This window comes from Pan paniscus, chromosome 5, assembly GCF_029289425.2.
Source record: "Pan paniscus chromosome 5, NHGRI_mPanPan1-v2.0_pri, whole genome shotgun sequence".
Classification (NCBI taxonomy): domain Eukaryota; kingdom Metazoa; phylum Chordata; class Mammalia; order Primates; family Hominidae; genus Pan; species Pan paniscus.
Window position 1 is genome coordinate 177,813,315 of NC_073254.2, and position 26,727 is coordinate 177,840,041.

At 46.8% G+C, this 26,727-nt stretch overlaps 1 long non-coding RNA gene and 1 pseudogene across 1 annotated transcript; both read right to left on the minus strand.

The window, feature by feature from the left end:
- Positions 1–1,764: 1,764 nt before the first annotated feature.
- Positions 1,765–26,575, minus strand: LOC134730525 (uncharacterized). Its single transcript, XR_010112321.1, has 4 exons — positions 21,582–26,575; positions 14,468–14,571; positions 6,604–6,913; positions 1,765–4,774 (listed from the first exon to the last, which is right to left on the minus strand). It is a non-coding gene; the product is annotated as an uncharacterized LOC134730525 (long non-coding RNA).
- LOC112440315 (U2 spliceosomal RNA) lies at positions 8,227–8,327 on the minus strand (annotated as a pseudogene).
- Positions 26,576–26,727: the final 152 nt, after the last annotated feature.

Consider the following 26,727-nt stretch of genomic DNA (forward strand, 5'->3'; position numbering starts at 1 on the left):
GGAGCAGATGGGGTAATAAAATGTATATTGAGAATAAGACAGCCTTTTGACCTTTTAGGGTCTAGGGCTGTAAAGTGTCTCAGGGTTGCTGCCAAACGAGCCATGAACTGGGCTGGATTTTTTATATTTGATGAAAAAGAGTCTAAACGCTAACTGATTTGGGAGAGGTCAGATAAAGAAAAAGGAGAATTAACTTTGACTATGCCTTTAGCTCCAGCCACCTTTTTAAGAGGAAATTGCTGGGCAGGTCGGGGAGGGCTAGTCACGGAATGAAACTGTAAACTGGACCAGGTGTGAGGAGGGGAGGTGATAAAAGGATTATAGGGTGGAGGAGCGGAGGCTGAGGAAGAATTGGGACCTAGCTCGGCCTGGCAAGGAGGGGAGAGGTCAAATGGGTCTGTAGAAAAGGAAGATTAGAAAGACTCAGCGACGCTTGTGGTTGGGACTGAGGGGACAGGCGGGAGGGAAAGAAGGAAGATTTGGGACTAGTTGCATTGCGAACAGAGACTAGGGAGGGACTGATGTGTAAAACAGTGCCTGGATGTCAGGCCCCTCAGACCATTTTCTTATTTTTCAACAAAAATTATTTAGGTCTTGCAGGATGGAGAAATCGAAAGTGCCATTTTCTGGCCATTTAGAACCACTGTCGAGTTTGTATTGGGGTCAGGTGGCATTGTAGAAGAAAATAAGGCATTTAGGTTTTAGGTCAGGTGAGAGTTGAAGAGGTTTTATGTTCTTAAAGAACACAGGCTAAGGGAGAAGACGGAGGAATGGAGGGTGGAAGGTTGCCTATAGTGAAAGAGGCAAGTTTAAAGAAAAGGAAGAGTAGAGACACAGAGGGAAGCGGTTCGGGGGTTCTTACCCTCCAGAAAAGCAGGAAAGGGGTCAGGGTGCAGAGATACGAGGTCGGGGGCACGGAAATAAGGGATCAGGGCGCAGAGATATAAGAGGCTGGGGCATGGAAATAAGGGATCGGGGCACAGAGACACAAGGTTGGGGTACTTGCCCTTCCCCTAGAAAAGCGGGACTTGCTGCTAAGGGTGAAGGAGAAGGGGTTGGGGGTTTCTTGCCTCCCAGAAAGGCGGAGAAGGGGTAGAGACACAGAGAGAAGGGGTTGGGGTACTTGCCCTTCCCCTAGAAAAGTGGGACTTGCCACTAAGAGTGAAGGAGAAGGGGTTGAGGGTTTCTTGCCCCCCAGAAAGGCAGAGAAGGGGTAGAGACATGGAGAGAAGGAGTTGGGGTACTTGCCCCTCCCCCGGAAAAGCGGGACTTGCCACTAAGGGTGAAGGACCAAGGCAGGCGTCCTTGCGTGGTCTGACACCTCTGAAACATGGGGGAATAATTAGAGAGGCGTCCCTGCAATGATTAAACACCAAGGGAAGGCTGCCTTCCCAGTCCGTGACTGGCACCAGAGTTTTGGATCCACAGATAAAACGTGTCTCCTTTGTCTCTACCAGAAAATGAAAGGAATTGAAATTAAAAGAAGGGAGAGATTGAAGTGTGGTGCCAAGATTGAAAGGAGAAAGAGGTGGAGGGATAGTGAGGGAGGTTGGAGAAGAGAGTAAAAAGAGGCTGCTTACCGGATTTGAAATTGATGAGATGTTTCTTGGGCTGGTTGGTCTGAGGACCTGAGGTCGTAGGTGGATCTTTCTCATGGAGCAAAGAGCAGGAGGACAGGGGATTGATCTCCTAAGGGAGGTCCCCCGATCCGAGTCACGGCACCAAATTTCATGCGCGTCCATGTGAAGAGACCACCAAACAGGCTTTGTGTGAGCAACATGGCTGTTTATTTCACCTGGGTGCAGGCGGACTGAGTCCGAAAAGAGAGTCAGTGAAGGGAGATAGTGGTGGGGCCATTTTATAAGATTTGGGTAGGTAAAGGAAAATTACAGTCAAAGGGGGTTTGTTCTCTGGCGCGCAGGAGTGGGGGTCACAAGGTGCTCAGTGGGGGAGCTTTTTGAGCCAGGATAGGAAAAGGACTTTCACAAGGTAATGTCATCAGTTGAGGCAAGGACCGGCCATTTACACTTCTTTTGTGGTGGAATGTCATCAGTTAAGGCGGAGCAGGGCATTTTCACTTCTTCTGTGATTCTTCAGTTACTTCAGGCCATCTGGGCATATATGTGCAAGTCAGAGAGGATGCGATGGCTTGGCTCAGGCTCAGAGGCCTGACAAAAAATACCCAAAACTACTGCAGCAATTTCAGCCACTACTGACCTTTTCACCTACTTGGTGTGAACCCAAAATACCAGAGATGGGTCTCACTCAATTGAGAAAGTTTATTTTGCCAAAGGTTAAGGACATGCCCGTGACACAGCCTCAGGAGGGCCTGACAACATGAGCCCAAGGGGGTCGGGGTACAGCTTGCTTTTATACGTTTTAGGGAGACATAATACATCAATCAATACATGTAAGATTGACATTGGTTCGATCTGGGTGGGACAACTTGAAGTGGGGAGGGGGGAACTTTGAATTGTATTTTTGGTTTATATAGGACTGCCTTTCTTCCTTTTCTCCCCATGGGTCCTGTAGGATCTATGATGAGATAATAGGTATTTTATACTCCAATTTTCTCATAAATCAAGGACATGAATACCCGTTGATCTCAGCTTCTGGTCATTAGAGATAAGCAGTGTTTCCATGGTGTCTCTGTTTAATTCTAGTCAAAAGCAAAGGAACATGATGTATTTGTTAGCCTGTGTAGCATCATTGCAGCCTGATGGGTGACACTTCACAAACTTGTAATATGCTAAAAATAGGCCACGAAACCCCATGGACTCACCCCGTTACTGGTGGAAGGTGTCCAAGTTACTGGCAGTGAATCCATACGGGTCTGCACCAACCTCAATTCTTGCCTCCTCAGAAGAAAGAAATTCGACTGAGGGGCACAAGGCAGAAAAAGAGACCGAGGCAAGTTTCAGAGCAGGAGAGAGCAGGAAAGAAAGGAAAGTACACTTACTTGGAAGAGTCTCAAGTGGGCAAGTTGAAGAACGAATGTGGCATTTAAACTTGATCCTAGGACTTTACAGCCTGGCCCACCTCTGGCATTTTGCAGCCCTTTCCCATAATTCTTCCCTTAGGGTGGGCTGCCCACATCTACAGAGGGGTCCTGACGCCTGGGAAGTGAGCATGAGCAGTGGGTTTACGACGTTGTACGCGGCACGCTCCCTTTTCCGGTGGAGGCCCCCGGAAAGTCATACTCCACCATTTTGTCTCTTAATGCGCATGCCTGAGCTCACTAGCCCAATAACTGAGACTTTATTGGAAGTCCTTTTTGCTTCTCCCTGGCATCTGCATTAAATTAACGCTTTAATGTTAACAGCCCTGGATCTTCAGGAGATTGTCTCGCCCTGGCCCTGGCTGCTGAATAATCACTTTTAGAAGGGCAGTGTGACCATTGTCACACCATCACCTGACACCATCACCTGACATTCCTGGTGGGTAGGGGAGAGCCCTCTCCTGCCCTGCTCAGGCCTAACTACCTGTAACAGACCCCAGTGACACCCTAGAGTCAGGATGTGTGCTTTGGAACAATGGACCGCAGCTAGAAAAACTCAGAGCAGTTGAACCCAAGTACCATCTGCCAGCTCCATAAGAGTAAAGATAACCTCATAATGTAACCACCCAATGAGCTTTTCTTGCCTGCTGCCCAGGTAGAGCCGATTTATTAAGGCAGGGGAATTGCAATGGAGAAAGAGTTTAATTCACACAGAGCCAGCTGAACGGGAGACTGGACTCTTACTATTACCCAAATCAGTCTCCCCAAGAATTCAGGGGCTAGGGTTTTTCGAAGGTAGTTTGCGGAAAGGGGTGGGGGTGGCTAGGCAATGGGTGCTTGCTGCCAATTGGTTGGGGGTGCAATCAGAGGGGTGTGGGAAATGGTCCTCCTGAGCTGAGTCGCTTCTGGGTAGGGCCACAGGAACACTTGGGGGATCCAGGTGGAGCCATTATCAGTGTGAGACATGCAGAAAACCTGAAAAGACATCTCAAAAGGCCAATCTTAACATTCTACAGTAGTGATGTTATCTGCAGGAATAACTGTGGAAGTTGCATATCTTGTGACCTCTGGAGTAATGGCTGGCAATTGCTTATGTCTCCACCTTAGCCAAATTCAGGTTCCTCTATCCTCCCAGCCTGGTGGTCTCTCATTAGCTTTACAAAGGAGGTTCAATTTGGGGGAAAGGCTATTATCATTTAAACTATAAACTAAACGTCTCCCAAAGTTAGCTTAGCCTAAGCCCAGGAATAATTAAGGGCAGTTGAAAACTAAAGGCAAAAGGGGGATTGGCCAGATCAGATCTCCAGAGCCATAATTTTCTCAATGATATAATTTTTTGCAAAGGCAATTACCATAAGGATAATAGTAATATCCTTACATGTTCCACATACCACGACAAGCCTTTCCTATGCATTGCTTCAGTTAATTTTCATATCAATCTTATGAAACAGGATCCTAGAGATGAAAGCCAAGGTCCTGCTGAATGGGAAGCCAGGTTGAGAACTTAGTCCTTTCTGACTTCAAAGCTTGTGCTTTCACTCCTGTGTTATGTTGGAATGCGAGCTTTGAGGATCTCTGAAAAAACAAACTGTATTAATATGCTCAGACTGCATAACAAAATGCCACAAGCTGGGTGGCTTAAACAGACATAGGTCTTTTTACAGGTCTGCAGGCCCTGCAGGTGCCCTCAGGGTTGGTTTCAGGTGAGGCCTCTCTTCCTGGTGTGTGCAGGGCCGCCTTCTTGCTGTGTCCTCACTCAGGCTTTTCTCTGTGCACCTGCAGAGAGAGAGAGACAGAGAGAGAGAGAGCTCACGCTCCGGTGTCTCTTTCCCTTTTTTTTTTTTTTTTTTTTTTTGAGACGGAGTCTTACTCTGTCACCAGGCTGGAGTGCAGTGGCGGGATCTCGGCTCACTGCAACCTCTGCCTCCCAGAGTCAAGCAATTCTCCTGCTTCAGCCTCCCGAGTAGCTGGGACTACAGGCACGCACCACCATGCCCAGCTAATTTTTGTATTTTTAGTAGAGACAGGGTTTCACTGTGTTAGCCAGGATAGTCTCCATCTCCTGACCTCATGATCTGCCTGCCTCAGCCTTCCAAAGTGCTGGGATTACAGGCATGAGCCACCGCCCCCAGCCTCTTTCTCTTCTTCTAAGGACACCAGTTCAGTGGATTAAGGCCCCATTTTTAGGGCCTCACTTAACCTTAATTACCTTTTTATAGGCCCTATTTCCAAATACTGTCACACTGGGGAGTTGGGCTTCAACCTATGAATTTGGGGGGGAGGGGGGACACAATTCAGTCCATTCCAAAAGTCCTTGCCATTTTGTCATAGGCATGTGAACCAGAGCAACTCCATCTTGAGTAGGAGCTGGGTAAAATGAGGCAGAGACCTACTGGGCTGCATTCCCAGACAGTGAAGGCATTCTAAGTCACAGGATGTGACAGGAGGTCGGCACAAGATACAGGTCATAAATACCTTGCTGATAAAACAGGTTGCAGTGACGAAGCCGGCTAAACCCCACCAAGACCAAGATGGCCATGAGAGTGACCTCTGGTCGTCCTCACTGCTACACTCCCACAGGCACCCTGACAGTTTACAAATGCCATGGCAACATCAGGAAGTTACCCTACGTGGTCTAAAAAGGGGAGGCATGAATAATCCACCCCTTATTTAGCACATCTTGAAGAAATAACCATAAAAATGGGCAACCAGCAGCCCTCGGGTCTGCTCTGCCTATGGAGTAGCCGTTCTTTATTCCTTTACTTTCCTAATAAACTTGCTTTCACTTTACTCTATGGACTCGCCCTGAATTCTTTCTTGTGCAAGATCCAGGAACCCTCTCTTTGGGTCCGGATCGGGACCCCTTTCCTGTTACATTTCTAGTGTGTACATGGCCACCTTCTTGCTGTGTCCTCATGCGGCCTTTTCTCTGTGCACCTGCAGAGAGTGAGCTCTGCTGTCTCTTCCCCTACTTCTAAGAACACCAATCCAGTGAATTAAGGCCTCATCCTTAGGACCTCTTTTAAACATTTGTGTGTGTGTGTGTGTGTGTGTGTGAGAGAGAGAGAGAGGGAGATGGAGTTTCACTCTGTCGCCCAGGCTGGAGTGTAGTGGCACGATCTCAGTTCACTGCAACCTCCGCCTCCTGGGTTCAAGTGATTCTCCTGCCTCAGCCTCCCAAGTAGCTGGGACTACAGGCACCCATACCACCATGCCCAGCTAATTTTTGTACTTTTAGTAGAGATGGGGTTTCACCATGTTGGCTAGGATGGTCTTGATCTCCTGACCTCAAGTGATTCACCCGCCTCAGCCTCCCAAAGTGCTGGAATTACAGGCATGAGTCACTGCTCCCGGCCTGGCCTCGTTTAACCTTCATTACCTCCTTACAGGCCGTTTCCTAATGCAGTCACACTGGTGGGCAGGGCTTCAACCTGTGAATTCTGGGGGGGACACAATTCAGTCCATTCCAAAAGTCCTTGCAGTTTGTGTGGATCCACTCGGGGGCCGCTGCCTAGGGAGGGCCGGTGAGGCAGCCTGGCTATGCTCCTCTCCTCCCCCGAGTCACACTCACCTCACAGGTCCAGACACCTGGTTCCCGGGCTTACCTATATGGAAAGGGTGGTTTTTTCATTATTAGGCAGATTTTTCTGGGATGGCCTTCTTTGTTCTTCCAGAAAAACACCAGTTTGCAAGCAGAAACGCCCTCAGCTTGGAGGAGTGTGGTCACATGTTGAAAATGTGGGAGCTTGATTCAGGCAGCTCTGAATTCAAGGACTGGTTCAGTTGCCTACAGGCCACGTGACCTTGGGTAAGTCACGCAATCTTCCTGAGCCTCACTTTTTCCATGCCAAGATGCGCCTCCCAGGGTTGCTGTGGCAGAGGCGTAGATGAGCCAGCTCTATACTGCACGTGACCCTAAAAAGGATTCAGAAAACATTAGGCCCCAACAGCATCTGGGGGGACCATCTCCTTAGGGTCCCCAAGGCGTTGCCCTGCCCATTTTGCAGACCTTTTGTTGTCAACATTCAGTTAACTTAGAGCCACATTCATCCTCCAGGACCTGCAGGGTGGTGGACAAAGGCCGCATCCCCTGAAAAGCAGGCCCTGATCTGACGACTGTTCTGAGAGCCAGCACTGGCCCCAGGTTAAGAGCAGAAGGTCCCACTGCTACCCTGAGAGGCTCAAAACTAGCCATTTCCATCCCTGGGCTTCTGTGTCATCAGCTCTAAAATGATGTTGAGACCTTTGGTTCCCAAGGGGGAATGAGGGTTTCGTGTGTTGCCTAAACACTGTCCTCACCCCCTTGATCTGAGAGCAGACCAGGAGCCAACAGACTGATCAATGCCAGCTTCACTTTCCCACTGCCCAGGCCGGCCCCCAGGGAAGAGCAGGACTTGGAGGGGGACTGGCAGGCAGGATGGGCACTGGTGTATGGAAGGCAGTGCTGCCCAGTGAAAGAGGTGCCCCTTTCAGATCCACCAGCCTCTGATGGAATCTAAGCTCTACTTTTTGTTTAACTGGCCCCCTGAGGGCATGCTTCAATCCTGGAGGTACTGCAACATACGTCAATGTGTGAAGTAGACTCAGCACGCTCCTATCCCATCTCCCTCCTCCAAAAACTCATTTGATATACTGTCCTCTAGTAGAGGATGTATTGATACAGGAGCTAAAAAAGAAATTATTTAGGCAGTTAGTGAGGGTAAGAGAGTCCTTGGTAAGGTTTCCCTTTTAATAAAAAGCCGTCCCCAAATCATTTCTTTTCTAACAAAGAGCAGCCCGAAACATCAAGCTGCAGACATAGAAAAGCAAGCTGGAAGCTTGCACGCTTGAATACCGGCAGCTGTGCCAATAGGAAAAGGCTACCTGGGGATCAGGCATATTCAACATGGAGGCTTCATGTTCCCTTCTTTGTCAACCATGTGTGCAGTAAAGGAACAGGCCACATGGCACCAACCAGGTAGAGAACCCATCTGCATAATAAAATATTAGGACGGGGCAGCCAGCTTTGTGCTATGTAAATGGCACACCTGCTCCAACCAATCTTTGGGCCCTGTGTAAATCAGACACCGTCTCCTGAAGCTGGTCTGTAAAACCCTGTGCATTTCACCACGAAACCGGAAGACCCACTCGGGAGCCTCTCTCACTGCAGGAGAGAACACTTTTCTCTTTTCTCTTTCTCTCACCTATTAAACCTCCACTCTTAAAGTCACTTCTTGTGTGTCCGCATCTTTGATTTCCTCGGTGTGAGATGACAACACTGCGTCAGTATCAAATGTTAAACTGATAACAGATACTCGACTTGATCTTAGCCAAAAGGCCCAGAAGCTGTTGAGCTCTCCTTCCTGCTCTGTGTACCTGGGTGAGTGTCTAGGTATCTATAGGCCTCAGTTTTCCTTGTCTGTAAATTGGGCACAATACCACATTTTCTGCAGTATCACAGAAGGAGTAGATGGTCCATGCAGAGCACATGGTTAACATTAATATGTAGCTCTTAATAAGTAGTAGTTACCATTATCTCTGCCATCGTGATGTCACTTATAGCTCTCCTGGAGATGGCTGCAGGTGTGAAGAGAACTAGAGCCCAGTCCTTGGAATGCTGCAGAATTGCAGGGTGCAGAGGAAGAGGGCTGAGCACACCTGGGAACATGACTCCTGTGAGCTGGCATCTCCCAGCACGCGACGACAGGGTCCTCCCACACACAGAATCCCCTCCTCGCAATTCCTGGTCACAGACATAGAACAGACCAGCAAGGCAGGCATGGTGGCCAGGCAATGTTTTTCCTTTTGCAGTCAGCATATTTGCCTCAGGAAGAGGGGACTTTTCGGCACCCTGATGTCCCTCTGTTTGTCCCTTCACTGGAGAGCAAGCAGGTATGATTGAGGTCACTGGGGGAGGAAGGGACTGGGAGAAAGAGCATTTCTCATATGCATTCCTTCCTAACCTCTGCTGGACTTCACAAGTGTCCCTTTAACTCCTCCAGGTTGATAAGGTTCTAATGGCACCTCTGAGACCTCGAGCCTAGGTTGTCAGCTAGGACAGGGAGCCGCCCACAACATGGAAGCCAGAAACAGGCTAACTGGTGGCCGCTTCTTGCTCATCCATGGAGGGGAAAAGCGAAGCAAGGGTGAGGCATGGTGGGGAAACCCTGGTCAAAACTCTCTCACCCTGAATATTCCCCTTAGAGGGCAGCTGCCTGGATGGGGGCACCCTGACTGGCTTGGCCTGGATTGACGAGCTGATCTCTGGCCAGCAGCCTGGGTCCACGGATCGCGAGGCTTATCGGAGTCTTCCCTGAGACAGGGTTCTGTTAGGAAGGAGGAAGCAGATGGAAGGTGGGCAGGCACCTGACGGTGTCCACAACACCATCATGGAAATCTTAAATCTAAAGAGAATTGATTTCACCTGATGGCTGAGCAGAAGCTTGTGTGACCAGAAAAGACCCTTGTACGAAGCTGGCCTGTGCCTCAGAAAAGGATGTCAGTCCAGGTTCTTTGCACCCACAGCGGGGAATGCAATGTCAGAGCTGGGGAGTGGCCTGGCAGGCTGAGGGGAGCGGCTCATGGACAAGGGCCATTGTCATCACCCATAGCTGTGGTGGTACACAGGATATCTGCTCTGCCAGGAGGGGCAGGGAATCAGCTGTGTCCTGGCCTCTCCCTGTCTCTCATTCTCTAGCCCAGCCATTTACCCCTATTGCTTATGGAATCTCAGCCCTGGAAGAGATGTTCTATCTGCCAGGAGCTCCACCAGCTCATGCACAATCTGGCAAAGGTGCCAGAAGACAGAGGTGTCCCCAGAGGGAGCCCTAAGCAACCAGCATCCCAAATGACCACAGATGTCTGCTTCCTGCCTGAGTGAATTTTCCTTTCTCAGAAATGCAATACCTCATTGACTTGTATTATCTTTGGAATGACAATGGCCTAACTAATTGGGAATGCGTGACTTCAATAAACAGTTTCACCAACTGCTCTTTCTAAAACTGTTTTCCAGGTCAACTAGTGTGTGAGAAGCAGTTAATGCTTTGAGTTTTAGGAGAGAACAGGTCCTCTTCATTCTCTGCCCTAAGGTATCTGCCAACATCTCATAAATCCAGGCTCACATGATAGCCTGGGCCCCAGGATGACCACGGGAATTTATCCCTTGTGTCTACACTGATGGATGTTGGTAATTTTCTGGAATATTGGGCTGAGAGGCATTCTGAGGCCACACCAGAAAGAGCCCTGTGTGTCATTCACAATGTCTGCCATGTGTAGAGGAGAGAAACGGCACAGATGCCACACACTGGATATCCCAAGGCGAAGTGGCCTTCCATATATACCATATATATCCCAAGGTCAAGAAGCAGGTACTGGCCAGGCACAGTGGCTCACGCCTGTAATCCTAGCACTTTGGGAGGCTGAGGCAGGTGGATTTCCTGGGCTCAGGAGTTCGAGACCAGCCTGGGCAACATGGTGAAACCCCATCTCTACTAAAATACAAAAAATTAGCTGGGAGTGGCAGTGTGCACCTGTAGTTCCACCCACTCGGGAGGCTGAGGCAGGAGAATTGCTAGAACCCGGGAGGCAGAGGTTGCAGTGAGCCGAGATTGTGCCACTGCACTCCAGCCTGGGCGACAGAGTGAGACTCCGTCTCTAAAAAAAAAAAAAAGAAAGAAAGAAAGAAGCAGGTATTTATCTACCAGAAGGACACAGAGTCCCATAGAACCACACCCTTACCCAGGCTGAAAGAATTGCGGCCGTGAATAAACATTTCCCCTCCCTATGCCTTCCTCACGCTCAGGGACACAATCAAGAACATTTTTCTGAATTAAGCGTTCTTTCTAATTGGATACTGATGGCATAAAGAATGTCAGTTTGGGCTGGGCACAGTGCGCATGCCTGTAATCCCAGCACTTTGGGAGGCCGAGGTGGGTGGATCACATGAGCTCAGGAGTTCAAGACCAGCCTGGGAAACATAGTGAGACCTTGTCTCTACCAAAAATCAAAAGAATTAGCCAGGTGTGGCACACACCTGTAGTCCCAGCTCCTTGGGAGGCTGAGGTGGGAGGATTGCTTGAGCTGGGGAGATTAAGGCTATAGTGATGTATCACTGCTATAATCAAGGCTGTAATGATCACGCCATTGCACTCCAGCCAGGGTGACAGAGTGAGACCCTGCCTCAAAAAAAAAAAAAAAAAAAAAAGTAAAGAAAAGAAAAAAAAAAGTAAAGAAAAGAAAAAAAAAAAGAAAAGGGATATCAATTTTATCTGTGTGTGTTTTTGTTATTCTCTTTTATAAAGATTTGGGATACGTGGCCTATAAAAAGAAAAAAAATCAAGATAAAGCCTAAAAAGTGGGCATTTTGGCTCCTCTGTGTATTTGCCATGGGTTTCATCTGAGAGAAAAGCTCAAATTATATTAAACTCATGCGTAATTTGATGGTGTGCAAACCAAGGAATGAAGAAATCTTGCAACACAGTTTTGTTTTCCAGGGCTGAGTTTCCCAAACAGTGAATTAGAGCAACCCTCATGACCAAATTGGTCAGCCCTGGAATCCCAGCTGATCTGACCCAGGCTCTGCAGGGAGAAGCCTGGCCTCGGAGCAGCAGGGGCGAGGCTCTTTTCGTGCAGCCTGGAAAATAGCCCCACCCAGTCAAAGAACTAGTCAGCCATTTCCCCAAAAAAGGATCCCAGGCTCTCCCCAGTCAGAAGCTTAACTGAAGCCAGAGCTGGGTGGACCCTCGCCCACCAGGAATAGCGGCTATAATGACAAGGGTCATTGTGTGTTTTGCTGCTTAATGAAGCAGAGACATTCCTCAGGCATTTTGTCCTGGACACAGGTAGGAAGGAGGGAAGGCAAGGTAAGAAGAAGGTGGCTAAGGCTGCCTCCAACCCAGACACTAGGAAACATGGGGGAAGAGAGCAGGGGACCCAAATGTTTAAACAACCATCATGCTGGCCGTCATGTTTTAAGCAACTACTTAAGGCCAGGGCTGTCTTAGGTTCTTTTTTCATTTATAGTCACAATAGCCCTAGGTCCACTGGATGGACAAGAAAGCTGTGGCTGCAAGACTGATGTTGCTTGCCCAGGTCTCACACCTGGAGTGGCAGGGCTGGGCTCATGTTGAGGCAGCCACGTTCTTCCTGTGGCACTGGGAGGCGAGCCGTCGTCTGCTATGGGGAGACCAGCAAGAGAGAAGTGGTCAAGGTCTTGTCACAAGGAGGGAGGGATGCTTTTAACATGAGCGATTTTACTTTGAAAGTGTTCAAGCTTATATGGTTTTCTAGGGAGGTGTTTTTTTTTTTTCTTAGTGCATTACATTCTAAATTCAATGCCCTGGAAGATACTGAATGGACGGGACAAAATCCACTAGGCCGGATGATTCCTGGCTTTTCAGCATTGAGCAGGAGTGGCTTTCAATGTGAAATTGGTTGCGTGCAGCAAACCGTTTTAGAAATTTGTCTCACGTTGCCCATAAGTGATTCATGCCATGCTTCCCATGCCTGTTTTTGGGAAAAGGGGAAACAATATCAACACAAAGCAAATTCAGTGTCCAGTACCTCTGTCCTTTGCGAACCCCTGCTCAACAATCCCATGCCCGTCTGTCATCTCCGCACTTGCTGGGCTGCATTTTACTGGCCAAACAGCAATGGCTGTGACACCTGATCCATCTAGCCAGCGTTCGTCCCTTGGTTTTTTTGGTGTTTGTTTGTTTGTTTGTTTTGAGACAGGGTCTTGCTCTGTCACCCAGGCTGGAGTGCAGTGGTGCGATCATAGCTCACTGAAGCCACAAACTCCTGGCTCAACAATCCTCCCATCTCAGTCCCCCAAGTAGCTGGGACTACAAGCATGCACCACCACACCAGCTAATTTTCATTTTTTGTAGAGATGAGGGTCTGGCTGTATTCCCCAGCCTGGTCTAGAACTCTTGGGCCTCAGACTCCCAAAGTGCTGCTATTACAAGTGTGATCCACCCCACCCAGCCTAGCTAAGTTACTCTTTATCATTCCTGCTCCTTTAAGTGAAAGAAGCTTGTGCTCTGCTGGCCCGCCCTGCTCGGGTCAGAGTGCATGCCTGCTCTACCTCTCTTCCAGCCTGAGGAGGGAGAAGTACCCCCTTCTCCCACACCACAGTGCCCACCTCCTGCTCAGAGCCATGGCTCCACCCTTATGTTATTTTATTTACTGCCTGGTGCTCACTAGGTAGGAAGCATCCAGAAGGAAGCCAGGTTGTAAGGAACAGTCTTGCCTCTGCAGCTCCTAACACCAAGGTCTTACGCACAGGAAGTGCTCCATAAATGTTTTCTTGAAAAAGTAGGTCACGTGCAAGGAACTGAGGCTGAGCCGGGCGTGTTTAAGGATGGGCCTTCAAAGCATAGCTATAGAAATGCCACTCAGGTTTGGCATGAGCCTCTTATTTTTTTCAAAGTCTTTTTTTGTTTTATTAAATGTTTTATTTTTATGGATTTAGGGGCACAAATGCAGTTGTTTCACATGAATATATTGCACAGTGTTGAAATCGGGGCTTTCAGTGTGCTCATTACCCAAATAGTGTACAATGAACCTAAGAGGTGATCCCTCACCCCTCCCACCTGCCCACCATTTGGAGTCTCCAGTGTCTATTATTTCCCTCTGTATGTCTGGGGGTACCTACATATAAGTAAGAAAGTGAAGTTTTGGATTTTCTGTTTCTGGGCCATTTCACTAAGGATAATGGCCCCCAGTTCTATCCATGTTGCTGCAAAAGACAATATTGCATTCTTTTTTATGGCTGAGTTGTATTCCATGATGTATGTATGTACCACTTTTTAATCCAATCATCTGGTGATGGGCACTTGGGTTGATTCCAGGACTTTGCTATTGTGAATAGTGCTACAGCTGACAGTCCAGGTGTCTTTTTTATATAATGATTTATTTCCCTTCGGGTATATAACAACCAGTAGTGGGATTGCCAGATCCAAGGGTAGTTCTATTTTTCCTTCTTTGAGAAATCTCCAATTTTCCACAGAGGTTGTACTAACTTCCATTCTCACCAACAGTGTATGAGCGTTTCATTTTTCCCACATCCTTTGGGGTCCTCTTTGAGCTCAGATCCTATATCCCTCTTTCTCTATGCATTCTAAAAAGACACCATGGCAAGAAACATATAACAGGCTTTATCAGCATAGAGAAATGATCCATCTATGGTGAGTGTAGAAGTCTTGAATTAAAAAATAAAAGCTAGATTGGTTTGGTGTAATTCATATGGTGGGGTTAGAAGTCTTGAATTAAAACATAAAAGCTAGATCGGCTTGGTGTAATTCATCCTAGACATGTGTGGCCAATTACTTTATGCAACAAGTGAAACAAACATGAAATTGCTTTATTTTTCTCATAAACGTCTAGTCCCTTAGGGATCCTATTCTGATTCCATCTCTTGGATGACACAGGGTTTTTTTTTTCAAAGTCTTTTCCAATCCATTTTAATTCACTTCCATTGCACATCCTCACCTCCTAGCAGAAGGAGTAGTAGGTCCCAGCCTCAGAGCCTTGGTTTGCAGAGGGGTGAGAGTCTCTGCCCAACTCCTTCTTCCTCCTCCCTTTTCTCCAATGTGCTGTGAAGGGAAGAAGGGAGGCAGAGGAGATCAAAGTCTTTATTCACGCAGTGCCACAGGGGTCTTCCCTTGGCCATTGTTGCCTGCTGGGTGGCGGGCCCTTTCCGTGGAAGTTTCTTAGGGGCCTCCCCAGCCACAACTCCCTGATGAGGCAGTGTGCTCTGGCCCGGCCCACTCTGACCCCATGCCCAGGTCCTGCCCGCAGGGTGCATCCCACTGCAGGGTGCCTCTTGCTCCCAGGATAATGGCAGAAAAGCTCCCGAACCTCCCAGAATGTCCTCAACCCACCATTGTGCTCACTTCTAGGTGAGAGCGCAGTGGCTTAACCATGGGCCCATCCTCTGCCATGTCAGGTGGGCACCCCTGGAATGATAATAAAATAAGGTTTTTCCGGAGAGGCTCCAGAAGCAAGAAAATAGACATTGTCTCTACCCTTTTCCAAGCTCAGGGTAAAATGGTCTCATTCTTTCATAACAATTACAGGGTTAGCCATTATGTTAATGGAGAAGAGCCAAAAGCCAGAAAATACAAAATAACAGTCAATCCTAAAGCACTTACACATTATCTTGGAATTAAGCCAAGGATTTAAAGACAGAAGCAAACCCTTTTAAACTCTGGCAGACACATTTGGCTCAGGCGTGTCTTTTCCTGCCTCAGTCTCAGTCTTTCCTGGCACTGAGTGACGATAACTCAATTAGATGCGAAATGTGCTTAGAAGAGAACTCAGCGAAGATAGCGCTGTGACAGCAGTCGCGATTAGAAGAGAGACACACACACACCGTAGCTCAGTGATGCTCAAAGGAAGGACAGTGTGAAGGTGAATTTGAGCTTCCAAAATGAACATAAAAGAGTCAAGATGGCCGGGCATGGTGGCTCACGCCTGTAATCCCAACATTTTGGGAGGCCGAGGCAGGTGGATCACCTGAGGTCAGGAGTTCGAGACCATCCTGACCAACATGGTGAAACCCCGTCTCTACTAAAAAATACAAAATTAGCTAGGCGTGGTGGAGCGTGCCCATAACCCCAGCTACTTGGGAGGCTGAGGCAGGAGAATCACTTGAACCTGGCGATGGAGGTTGCAGTGAGCCAAAGGTTGCAGTGAGCCGAGATTGAGCCACTACACTCCAGCCTGGACAACAGAGCCAGACTCTGTCTCAAAGTAAAAAAAAAAAAAAAAGAGTCAAGACTTCAGCCTCCTCATTCTTGGATGTTCTTGAATATTCATTAGCATGTCTGGTCGCAAGGTTTGCTATATGAAATGCTATATGAATAATGAAGGATGCTGTTCTCCTTTAGAAATAAAGAGCTCTCCCCTTCCAAAACACTACATCCCTAAGAGTCGCAAATAGAAGAACCCTAATATCCTAATGTCTGGTGTTGTACACTTTGTTGATTGCAACTAGAATTCATCCTCCCCTTTCCCTTTCCTAAGGGGTTTCAGATTTTCATTTAAGTCGCCTCTCCTGCCTCATGCAGCCCATGGCTTTGGGAGAGGAAGGCCCCTCCCTCAGGAAGGCCCTGGTTAATCTAAAACAGAGAATGGAGCGATTGTATCTCACAGGGGTCTACAGTGATGGGTTTAGGCGTTGAGTATGGCATTCAGACAAATCACAGCATTGGTTCAGCAATGGCCTGGGACCCAGCTGGGCTCATGAGACACAAGCAAAGATTTGCTAGAGGAGTCCCTCTCCCTCTGAAGTGTGGATACAAGCTCTGGGACTGTGGGACAACATTGTCACCATGAGAGAAGGCAGGCCAAGGGTGACGCTGACCCTCTGAGAGGCAGAGCAGAGAAATAAGGAGAATCCAGGGTTGTGAAGACACCTCACAGCCCATTACCCAGCTGACTGTGAAGCTGCCCTGCCTGTGGCCTCTTTAGGAAGGCGAGCCGGAGATCCCCTTACTGCCAAACCAGTCTGTTTGGGGTTGTTTAACAGTATACTGAGGTAGGAGGACAGCTTGAGGCCAGGAGTTCAAGACCAGCGCTGGTTGACATAGCAAGACCTTGTTTCTACAAAAACAAAAACATTGTAACTACAGTGATCATGTAATTCCTTGCCTGAACCCAGACATCTTTGAGTGAAAGGGGCACTATTAATAATTATAGCAGGGGCCAGGCACAGTGGCTCAAGCCTATAGTCCCAGCACTTTAGGAGGCTGAGGCCAGTGGATTACTTGAGGTCAGGAGTTTGAGATCAGCCTGGCCAACATGGTGAAACCCCGCCTCTACTAAAAATGCAACAGTTAGCCAGGCATGGTGGCACACCCCTGCAATTCCAGCTACTCCAGAGGCTTAGGTGAGAGAATTGCTTGAACCCGGGAGACGGAGGCTGCAGTGAGCCAAGATTGTGCCACTGCACTGCAGCCTGGGCGACACAGCGAGACCCCACCTCAAAAACAAAAAAAAAAGTTATAGCAGGACCACAGACATAAACCAGGATTGTCCCAAGCACACCGGAATGCAGCGTCCCGCTAATCTTAACTGATAGGCACCAGCAGCATTCTCCAGGTGAATCACCTTAAACTTGAAGAAATAAAATCAGTTATTCAAAGGAATAAAATAACCGGATTCAGGCCCTTCTCTAATTGCTCCTCCACACTGCGGCCAGAGTGATCTCAAAACCCAGATCTGATTGTCGTCTGCCCTGCTTACAATGCTACAATGGCACTGCATTTCTCTAGGACAAAGCCTCGCTGCCTTTGTGTGGCCCGGCCTGTGTGCACACTCTGCAGGGAACCCTCTTCCCCGCCGCGGCTCTCTCCTCTGACCTCCCGTCCACTCCTCCCGCTCGGTGCACCTCCTCAGGGAAGCTTGCCCTTCGTCTGAGTCAGGCTGCTTTGCTGGAGAACTTCGTGGACCGAGGTTCTTTCCCTCCTTCCCGCCTGTCCTGCTCTTTAGTGCGATGCAAGCGACCAGGGATGTGTCTGTTGTTGTTCTTTGTGGTGCTAGCACCTTCCACAGTGCCTGGCCACATAGAGATATTCAAACCATACACATTGATGGAGTCCCAGTAATGCAACAGAAATCCTCCAAGACCCGTCTTCCAAGTTCAAAGTGTCTGGGCTCAGAAGGAGAGCCTTTCTGGGTCCTCGAGGGGAAACCAGCTCTCCTAAGTCCTCCTTTGGGTCCAGGGGCTGAATCCATAGCACTTTCCCATGAAGCCCGTTCCTGCTGGGCCCCCGGTTTCCAAGGCTCTCCTGCAAGGGGAACTGGGCGCCACCGGAATTCGGTAAAACCCTCAAGTCTGATGCAGATGCTCCCAGGCTATAGAGGTGAAGTGTTTTCATGCTTTCTTCCTAAATCCTAAGCTGAAAACGGGGTGATTTTTTCTTCTATTCTCTGTCATCCAAAGGTCAAATCTGCTTCTCCAATAATTACCTTCTCTTTTTGGCCGGCAGGGTAAAAAGCACTTCTTTTGTTATCCTCATCTGACAATAAGCCCTCTAACCACCATTTCTTTTGCAATATTGGTATAAGTGCTCTAGACACAGGATGTGAGGAAAAACCTTAAGTCTTGCCTGAGCCGGTGGTCACAGATGATCTCAAGCCTGTATTCCAGGGGCCACAGGATGCTACGCCCTCTAGAATTATTTTCGGTGCACATTCACTTTTCTCTCCATGTTCTCTTAACTCCAATGATGACTGTCTGTGCCTCCACAGCCATTTTGCTCCAGCCTACAGCATTTTTAGCAAAGCGCTTCTCTTTGTCTTTCCTCGCCTTAAGGATAGGCAGGAGGCGGATGAATCGGAGCTCGCGTAAAGCAGAAGATGAGGTATCCTGCAAATGATCCTCACTCAGTGTTTTTATCCTGTTTTTTAAAAAGCTTTTATATCCAGGGCCAGGCACGGTAGTTCATGCCTGTAATCCCAGCACTTTGGGAGGCCGAGGCGGGTGGATCACCTGAGGTCAGGAGTTCAAGACCAGCCTGACCAATATGGTGAAACCCCGTCTCTACTGAAAATACAAAAATTAGCCAGGCGTGGTGGCAGACACCTGTAATCCCAGCTCCTTGGGAGGCTCAGGCACGAGAATTGCTTGAACCTGGGAGGTGCAGTTTGCAGTGAGTCAAGATCGTGCCACTGCACTCCAGCCTGGGTGACAGAGCAAGACTCTGTCTCAAAAAAAAAAAAAATTATATGTTTTACAAAATTACTAGAGACATTTTTCAAGCCCCTCGTATGAGGACACACACACACACACACACACACACAAATCCTCATAAAATTCAGCACCTGAAAATATCCATCTCTCTAGCCAGTTTTCTTTAATCAAGCAATGTGAACTGCATAATCTGTCCAACCACCCTTATGTCCTGAATTAGTAACTTCTAGAATGAGCATTAAATTTATCCATCTCACCCTTGGCCCCTCTGCGCTCCTTCTAACCTCTATTTTCACTGACCTACTTTCTACACACTTTAGTATTTTAAGCCACCTCTAAACTCTTTTAAAAGTAGACAGGGCACAAGTGATTAAAAAAAATCTTTTCTTAATAGTCAAAGTTTCCTTAATCTTAGGAAACAACATTCTCTTAACAGAGTAGTTCAGAATCACTTAAAAAAAATAATGCCTGAGCCTGCAAGAGCTAAACTGTCACTGTGAACTAATAACTTCAGGTCTGTTCCACAGCAAACTCGGTTTCTTGTCATTTAAGTTTCTCAAGCTCTGGGTTTTTCCCTCCCATGCCAAATCTATCATTCAGGCTCAGCCCTTGGAGGTTTTCTTCAGGCTCCAAGAAAACCAACCTCACAGAAACTGCTGAAGCGTGGCAGGCTTGTCTTGTTCGGGTTTGGATGAATATTTTATACAAAAACCTCTGGATATCCTTCCAAAGTTGAGCCCAAGGACTCAAGATCAAGGGAGAAAGAGGTTTAGCTCTCAATACAATCTAATAGCAAGCACATTTTAGTCTTGGGAAGCCTCAGACCAAATCAGGGACAAGGGCCCAGGCTGAGCAGTCCCTCCCTTTGAACTATTTTGACTCACAACACATCTGAGACCAAATATGTGGATTTTTTCCTTCAAAACCAGTTCCAAATCTCTCAGACACCAACTGGTTGTCCTGCAATTCAATTCCATTCTGCTGATAACTTCTGGAGTAAGCACAGACCCCACCAGTTGGGGGCTCGGCCCTGTAAGACCACCTGGATTGCATGCACCAGGCTGAACTCCAAGCCACCAGTGCTTCTCACCAACTGGCTATAAAGTGGGTTCCCACAATCCCCTCTGCAGGTTCAATAATTTGCTGGAACAGCTCACAGAACTCAGGAAAGTACTTTACTTACTATTACCAGTTTATTATAAAGGATCTAACTCAGGAACAAACAAATGCAAAGGACGCATAGGAAAAGGGAGAGGGCTTCCATGCCCTCTCTGAACAGCCGCCCAGCACTTCAGTGTGTTCACAACCCCAGAAGGTCCCAAGGCTGTTGTTTAGGAGTAAGTGAAGCAAAATAGCTTGGAACAGTCTGAGCTATGCGAGGTATGCAAAATGTACCAGGCCCAGGGAGACCTGAGTCCCGCAGCATATAGCTGTAACTTCAGCTTCTTAGATTGTAGATCAACTCTCTTCCTCCTTGTTCTTGTTCTGTAAATCACTAGGAGAGATGAGAGGCCAGACCTCCCCTCTTCCAACCACTGACCCTTCTTATAGATTAACTGCCTCCTTTACTGTCTTGTACCTAACTTCAACCAGATGGTGCAAAAGACCCCATGACACATCTTCCATATGGAATGTTAAATATACCTTCCCTGAAAGAAAAAAACACCTTGACTAATCAGATCATTTGTGACTATGCATTAAGCCTTATATAGAAGGATGCTGACATTCTGCTAAGCACCCCCTGAATTTGTCTATATAAATGATTCCAAACTTCCACACTTTGGAACATTGACTTTCATTCTTTGGAATCTGTGCTTCCTGGGCAGCCATCTTGAAACTTGGAGCTTGAATAAACTTTCTTTAAACTAGATTCTGACCCTTTTGATTATTTTAGGTTGACGATATCATTTTATATCAGGGACATGAGTATCCAAGGATTTTGGTATCCTCAGGGGTCCTGAAACCAATACTGCTGAGGACATGGAGAGACATGATAATTCAGGTCTGCGGGTGATAAATTCTTTCATCTTTTATATCTTCAACAAAGTTTAGCATTCATTTCTGAAAGATGTTTTCAGTCGATATCATAAGATTCCTGGTTGACTTTTTTTTCCCGATACTTCAGATGTTGCTCCACTAACTTCTCACTTGCATTGTTTCTGACAAGAAATCTGTCATGAGTCTCGTCTTTGTTTCTCTGTACATAATGTGTCTTTTTTCTCTGGTTGCTTTTAGGATTTCGTTTTTATCACGGGTTCTGAACAGTTTGGTTGTGATGTGTCTCATGGTTTTCTTCATGTTTCTTGTGCTTGAGGTTTCCTTGTGTGGAGCTACTTAGATCTGTGGGTTGGTTAGTTTTCAACAAAATTGCACATTTTTCAACTCTTATTTTTTCAAATATTTACTCTGTCCTTCCTCTCTCTCCTCCACTTCAGGGACCTTAATTATGGATTAAGCTGATTAAAGTTTCCCACTGATACAGAACAGCTGGGCTTCTGGCTAAACCTCAGCCTTGAGCTTGGAACTGTGGCCCTAAGTGAAAACAGCTGACCCTGCTTTTCCACCCAAAAGTTGCTTTTTGGCCTGCCACACCCCTATTCTGTGCCCATAAAAAGACTTCAGCTGGCAGAGCAACATAAGCAGCTGATGCAAGCAGTCAGGGATGCAGGCCGCCGAGTGTCAGGGATACAAGTGGCTGAGTAGCAAGCAGAAAGGCATCAACTGAGTGTCAGAGATTACGGATAGACGCAGATAACTTCAGACAGTGTGGCTTCAGGGAAAGGTCGCCTTCTTCCTGCACCCTTCTTCCCATACCATCCCCTTTCCAACTCCCCATTCTGCTGAGAGCCATATCCATCACCCAAGAAAATCCTCCACATACACTACCCTTCAATCCGTTTGAGTTACCTGATTCTTCCTGAACACCAAACAAGAACCTGAGTGCCGAGAGGACAGGGGTTTGGATGCTGCCACAGGCCTGCACAGAGCCTGCTCCCACCAGAGAGGAGTGACCAGCTGGTTCCAGTGTTCATTCCCTCTGTTTCCCACGCTCACTTGCTCACACACTCCCTCTCACGAGGAGTGGCCAGCAGCAGGCTGAGGGAAACAAGCCACTCCAGTTCCCACCCACAAAGGGGGTCAAGGTCAAAGGAACTGTCCCATCTCACCACACTCAGTGATGGACCATTTATTAAATTCTTCTTTCTCTGTGTGTTTCCTGTTGGGTCATCTCCGCCATTGTCTTGAAGTTTACGAATCTTTCTTCTGGAATCTCTTCCATGGTCATTAATCCCATCCAATGTATTTTTCATCTCAGCCAGTGTAGCTTTCATCTCTGAAAGTTTATTTTGGGTCCTTTTTATATCTTCCATGTCTCTCCTTAACTATTTGAACATACAGAATACAGGTATTGTGATTATTTCAATATCCTTGTCTGCTCATTCTAACATCTGTGCTAGTTCTGACTTGGTTTTGATTGATTTAGTTTTCACCTCATTACAGATTGAATTTTTATGCTTCTTTGAATACCTGGTAATTTTTTATTAGATGTCAGACATTAGGGATTTTGCCTTGTTGAATACTGGATATTTTTGTATTCTTATAAATATTCTTGGACAAATTAAGTGACTTGGAAACAGTCTCAGTTTTGCTTGCTTGCTTTGAATACTTCTTAGGTGGGACTGAGCCATGATTAATCTAGGACTCATTCCTCCTCATTACTGAGGTAAAACCTTTCTGAGTGCTGTACCCAATGCCCAATAAGGTGAAACATGAAGTTTTCTAGTCTGGGTTATGGGAACAGGTGCTACTCCTGGCCCTATCTCACTGTTTAACTAAAATATTTAAAAACAACACAGGAGTTTAAAAAAATTCAGAACTGTCACAGGTTGCCATAATTAGAAATTGCACATGGATCTGATAAAATGTTGTTCTATCAGCTAACACTGGAGTTCCACTCAGGAAGAGGATGGACTTTGGTTTTGAAAATACCTTGAGAGGTCACTCTAGTTCGGAGGTGAGGCTTCAACAGTTTGTCTGGAAGGAGGCAGTGAAAAAACAGAGCCAAAATGGTCTGTGTAAGAGGTTAGGAGAAATCTGGGTATGGTGGAAGGAAGTGAATTAATTAAGGCAAAAGGTCGAGGGAAGGGAGACAGGAGGCCAGATTGTTCCTGGAACCGAGCCGGGTCTGGCTGTGTTTTCTCATGGCCCAATAACGAGAAGCAGACAAACTAGGAAAGAAGGGAATTTCTTGTAGTAACTAGATACAGGGAGAAGGTCAGAGATAATTCCACTAGACCAACTCAAAGTGTTACAATTTTCTTAGTGCTTATATAGATTGGGGTCATATGCCTATGTGCAGTATCACATTCACCTAAGTCTATGGGTAACTAATTTTGTTTCAACTAGATCAGAGGCCAAAAAATGCTTTCTAAGTCTGATCAAGCTGTGAGGGCCCCAGTACCTTCAAGGCCTGTCTCCTAAATTCTATTTAATGAGGACTGTGGTACCAGAGTGATTATTCCTATCTTATCTCATTTGTAGTTTGATCCAGAGAGCTGCCTTAAACTCTCCCATAAATCTATTCAAACAGCTGCCTCAGTTACCTTGACTAATCTCAGACTTCATTAACCCGAGATGGGTCCTGGCACGAGGAGTGTAAGGCTGTCTCCATTATCTTGGCTTGCTTCAGGTTTGGGAGAAGACTGTGTAGGAAGTGTGTTTCATTTGTGGCTTTGATGTCTGGGCATCAATTTCCCTGGGTTTAATTATTAGTTTAATGTTGAGGCAGTGCTGTGGAAATGTGTCTGTGTAGCTGGGGTGCTCTGCAGGCCTGTTTGTGTGATGGTCAGGGAGAATTGACCTGCCACAGCTGGCCCAGAAGCGGGTAGAGATATAGGCAGTGAAATAGAAACTCTTCATGAGATGGACAAAAGACCGAAGCAGGGGTGTCTAATATTCAATTTTAGGTTTGATTCATATTTAACTTTAGACTGAGATTCAGATGTGGTGGTATAAACCTCTCCATGGCCTCAAGTTGTCGGTAAAATTCAGCTATTTATGCAGCCTTGGTCGATGGCATGTCAAAAAATGAAATTATCAAAATCATGGCCAGTTAGGGCAGCGAGGTGCAAGCTGGGATGAAGAGATGTTCCATTAGCTGAATTGATTTTGCAGAACCAGGATTTCAGAGCTAGGGATGACCTGGAAAAATGTAATACATATGCCCTTCACCCTATGAATCCCCCAAAGAGTTTGAAGGGAACTCTAGATCTCCAGGTACACCTGGGATGGAGGTTCAAGTCAATTTCACTCAAAACCCAAAGGACAGGGTCAACTTCAGTTGACATGTCAATTAAGTATGATTAATTCTCAAACTAGTGACACCAACAACGGGTGGTAAGCATTCAGAAAAGAGTCTGTCAGGAGGACCTGGTTCAGCTGCCTTAAACATGTGTCAGAAATCGACTTCGACCTTTGCCTTCGCATCTCCCCTTGGGATAATGGGCTTTTGTACTCCAGTGTATAAATTTATGATGTTATCTGTTCTCCGCAACAAATATGACATCATGGTACAGCCCAGAAGCAATGTTATCTTTTTCCCCCTCAAGGTTAGATTGTCCCTACCATTCCTCGCTCCAGTGGCAGAGCTGCAGAGGGATTGGCTGAGGTTTGCTTCAAGTGTCATACTGCTATTTACAGCAGGCGAAACGGTTCCTTCTAGAAGGGACCTCTGTTATCTTCCCCAGTGCCCACTGGTGTCCTAGGAAAGCACAGTTGACACTGGGCTTTAAGCAGCCATTAAAGATAACACTGGGCTTTAAGCAGCCTTTCTAGGCAGGGCACAGTGGCTCATGCCTGTAATCCCTGCACTTTGGGAGGCCAAGGTGGGTGGATCACTTGAAGTCAGGAGTTCAAGACCAGCCCGGCCAACATGGCGAAACCCCATGTCTACTAAAAATACAAAAAATTAGCCAGGCATGGTGGTGGCAGGTGCCTGTAATCCCAGCTACTCAGGAGGCTGAGGCAGGAGAATCGTTTGAACCCAGGAGGCAGAGGTTGCAGTGAGCCGAGATCACACCACTGCACTCCAGCCTGTGTGACAGAGCAAGACTCCGTCAAAAAAAAAAAAAAAAATTAAAAATTAAAAAAAAAAAGGATCTTTCTGTCTCTTCATCAGTGAACCTAGGAATGCATTTTAAACTTTGCCCTTGGGTGTTTTCCCTGTTGCAGATGAAGGCTGCTGAGGCTATTTCTTCTTGCCGGCTTGCCTTCACACCTCCTTCAAAGGTAGTTTCTTTAAAATGTTTTATTAGAAACCTAAAGTTAAAACTTTTAGTTACTCCCAATTTTTACTGAGCCTTGAGCACTCTGCATTCACAGTTGAGGGTAGCTGCGCCTCCCACTGCCCCCACCGCGCAGAACTAGGATGTGGGTCCAGGTCCCAGCAACCCTGCACCCCAGTCCTAGAAGGTACTGCAGAATCCTTCCCTGCTTTGCCTTTATAGTTTTAAGTTGGGGACTCTCTTGAGTAGGCAGCAGAGAGCGCTGACATATATAATAGAATGTAGAATATAAAAAAGATAGAATTTCTGACAGTGCAGAATAAAAGGTGCTGAAAAAAAAATGGATGGTGAGTTAGAATAAAACAAAGTTGCATTCCTCAATCACTTCTTGCTTATATCAAAATCCAGGGCCATGCGAGGTGGCTCATGCCTGTAATCCCAGCACTTCGGGAGGCTGAGGTGGGTGGATCACCTGAGTTCAGGAGTTCAAGACCAGCCAAAACAAAGCATTAAAAATTAAACCATAAAAAGATGAAAAGAAAATGTAATAGATTCTTCCAATAAACTGAACATGAGGAACTTAACTCCCCTTGCCCCCACTGACCTATGCTACAAGGTGGAAAAGACTCACACTTTTAGCTAAGTGAAAGTAGCCAGAGACATAAAGTATGGACCACTGACATGAAATACCTAGAACAGGCAAATCTGTAGAGATAGACAGTAGATGAGTTGTTGCCCAGGGCTGGAATGGGTGTGGGGGCGGGGAGTTGGGGCTGAGAGCTAAGGGGTGCATGCAGGGGTTCCTTTTTGGAGTAATGAAAGTATTCTAAAATGTATTGTGATGATAAATGCATAACTCTGTTAATACACTAAAAGCAATTGGATTATACATTTTAAATGAGTGAACTCTATGCAGCGTGAATTATATCTTAGTATAACTGTTTTTTTTTTTTTTTTTTTTAAAAAAAAGAATGAAGGAGCCAGGCGCGGTGGCTCATGCCTGTAATCCCAGCACTTTGGGAGGCCGAGGCAGGTGGATCACTTGAGGTCAGGAGTTCGAAGACCAGCCTGGCCAACATGGTGAAATCCTGTCTCTACTAAAAATACAAAAATTAGCCGGGTGTGGTGGTATGCGCCTGTAGTCCCAGCCACTCTGGGAGGCTGAGGCAGAAGAATCGCTTGAACCTGGGAGGCAGAGGTTGCAGTGAGCTGAGATCGTGCCACTGCACTCCAGCCTAGGGGATAGAGCAAGACTGTCTCAAAAAAAAACAAAAACAAAAAAGTAGATAAGTGAAATGAAAATGAAAACCATCCATTAGCCCTCTACCTAGAGGTAGCCACTATTGAAAATTTGACTTATGTCCCTTAGTTCTTTTTTTCTGGGGGGGGGGGAGGTCAGAGTCTTGCTTTGTCACCCAGGCTGGAGTGCAGTGGTGCAATCTCGGCTCACTGCAACCTCTGCCTTCCAGGTTCAAGCGATTCTCCTGCCTCAGCCTCCCAAGTAGCTGGAATTACAGGTGCCCACCACTACACCTGGCTAATTTTTGTATTTTTAGTAGAGATGGGTTTTGCCATGTTGGCCAGGCTGGTCTTGAACTCCCAGCCTCATGTGATCTGCTGGCCTCGGCCTCCCAAAGTGCTGGGATTACAGGCATTAGCCACTGCGCCTGGCCTTACCTACATTTTCAAACTTTTTCTCTAATAAACAAATGTTACTTTGTCATTATTATTATTATTATTATTATTTCTGAGAAAGAGTCTTGCTCTGT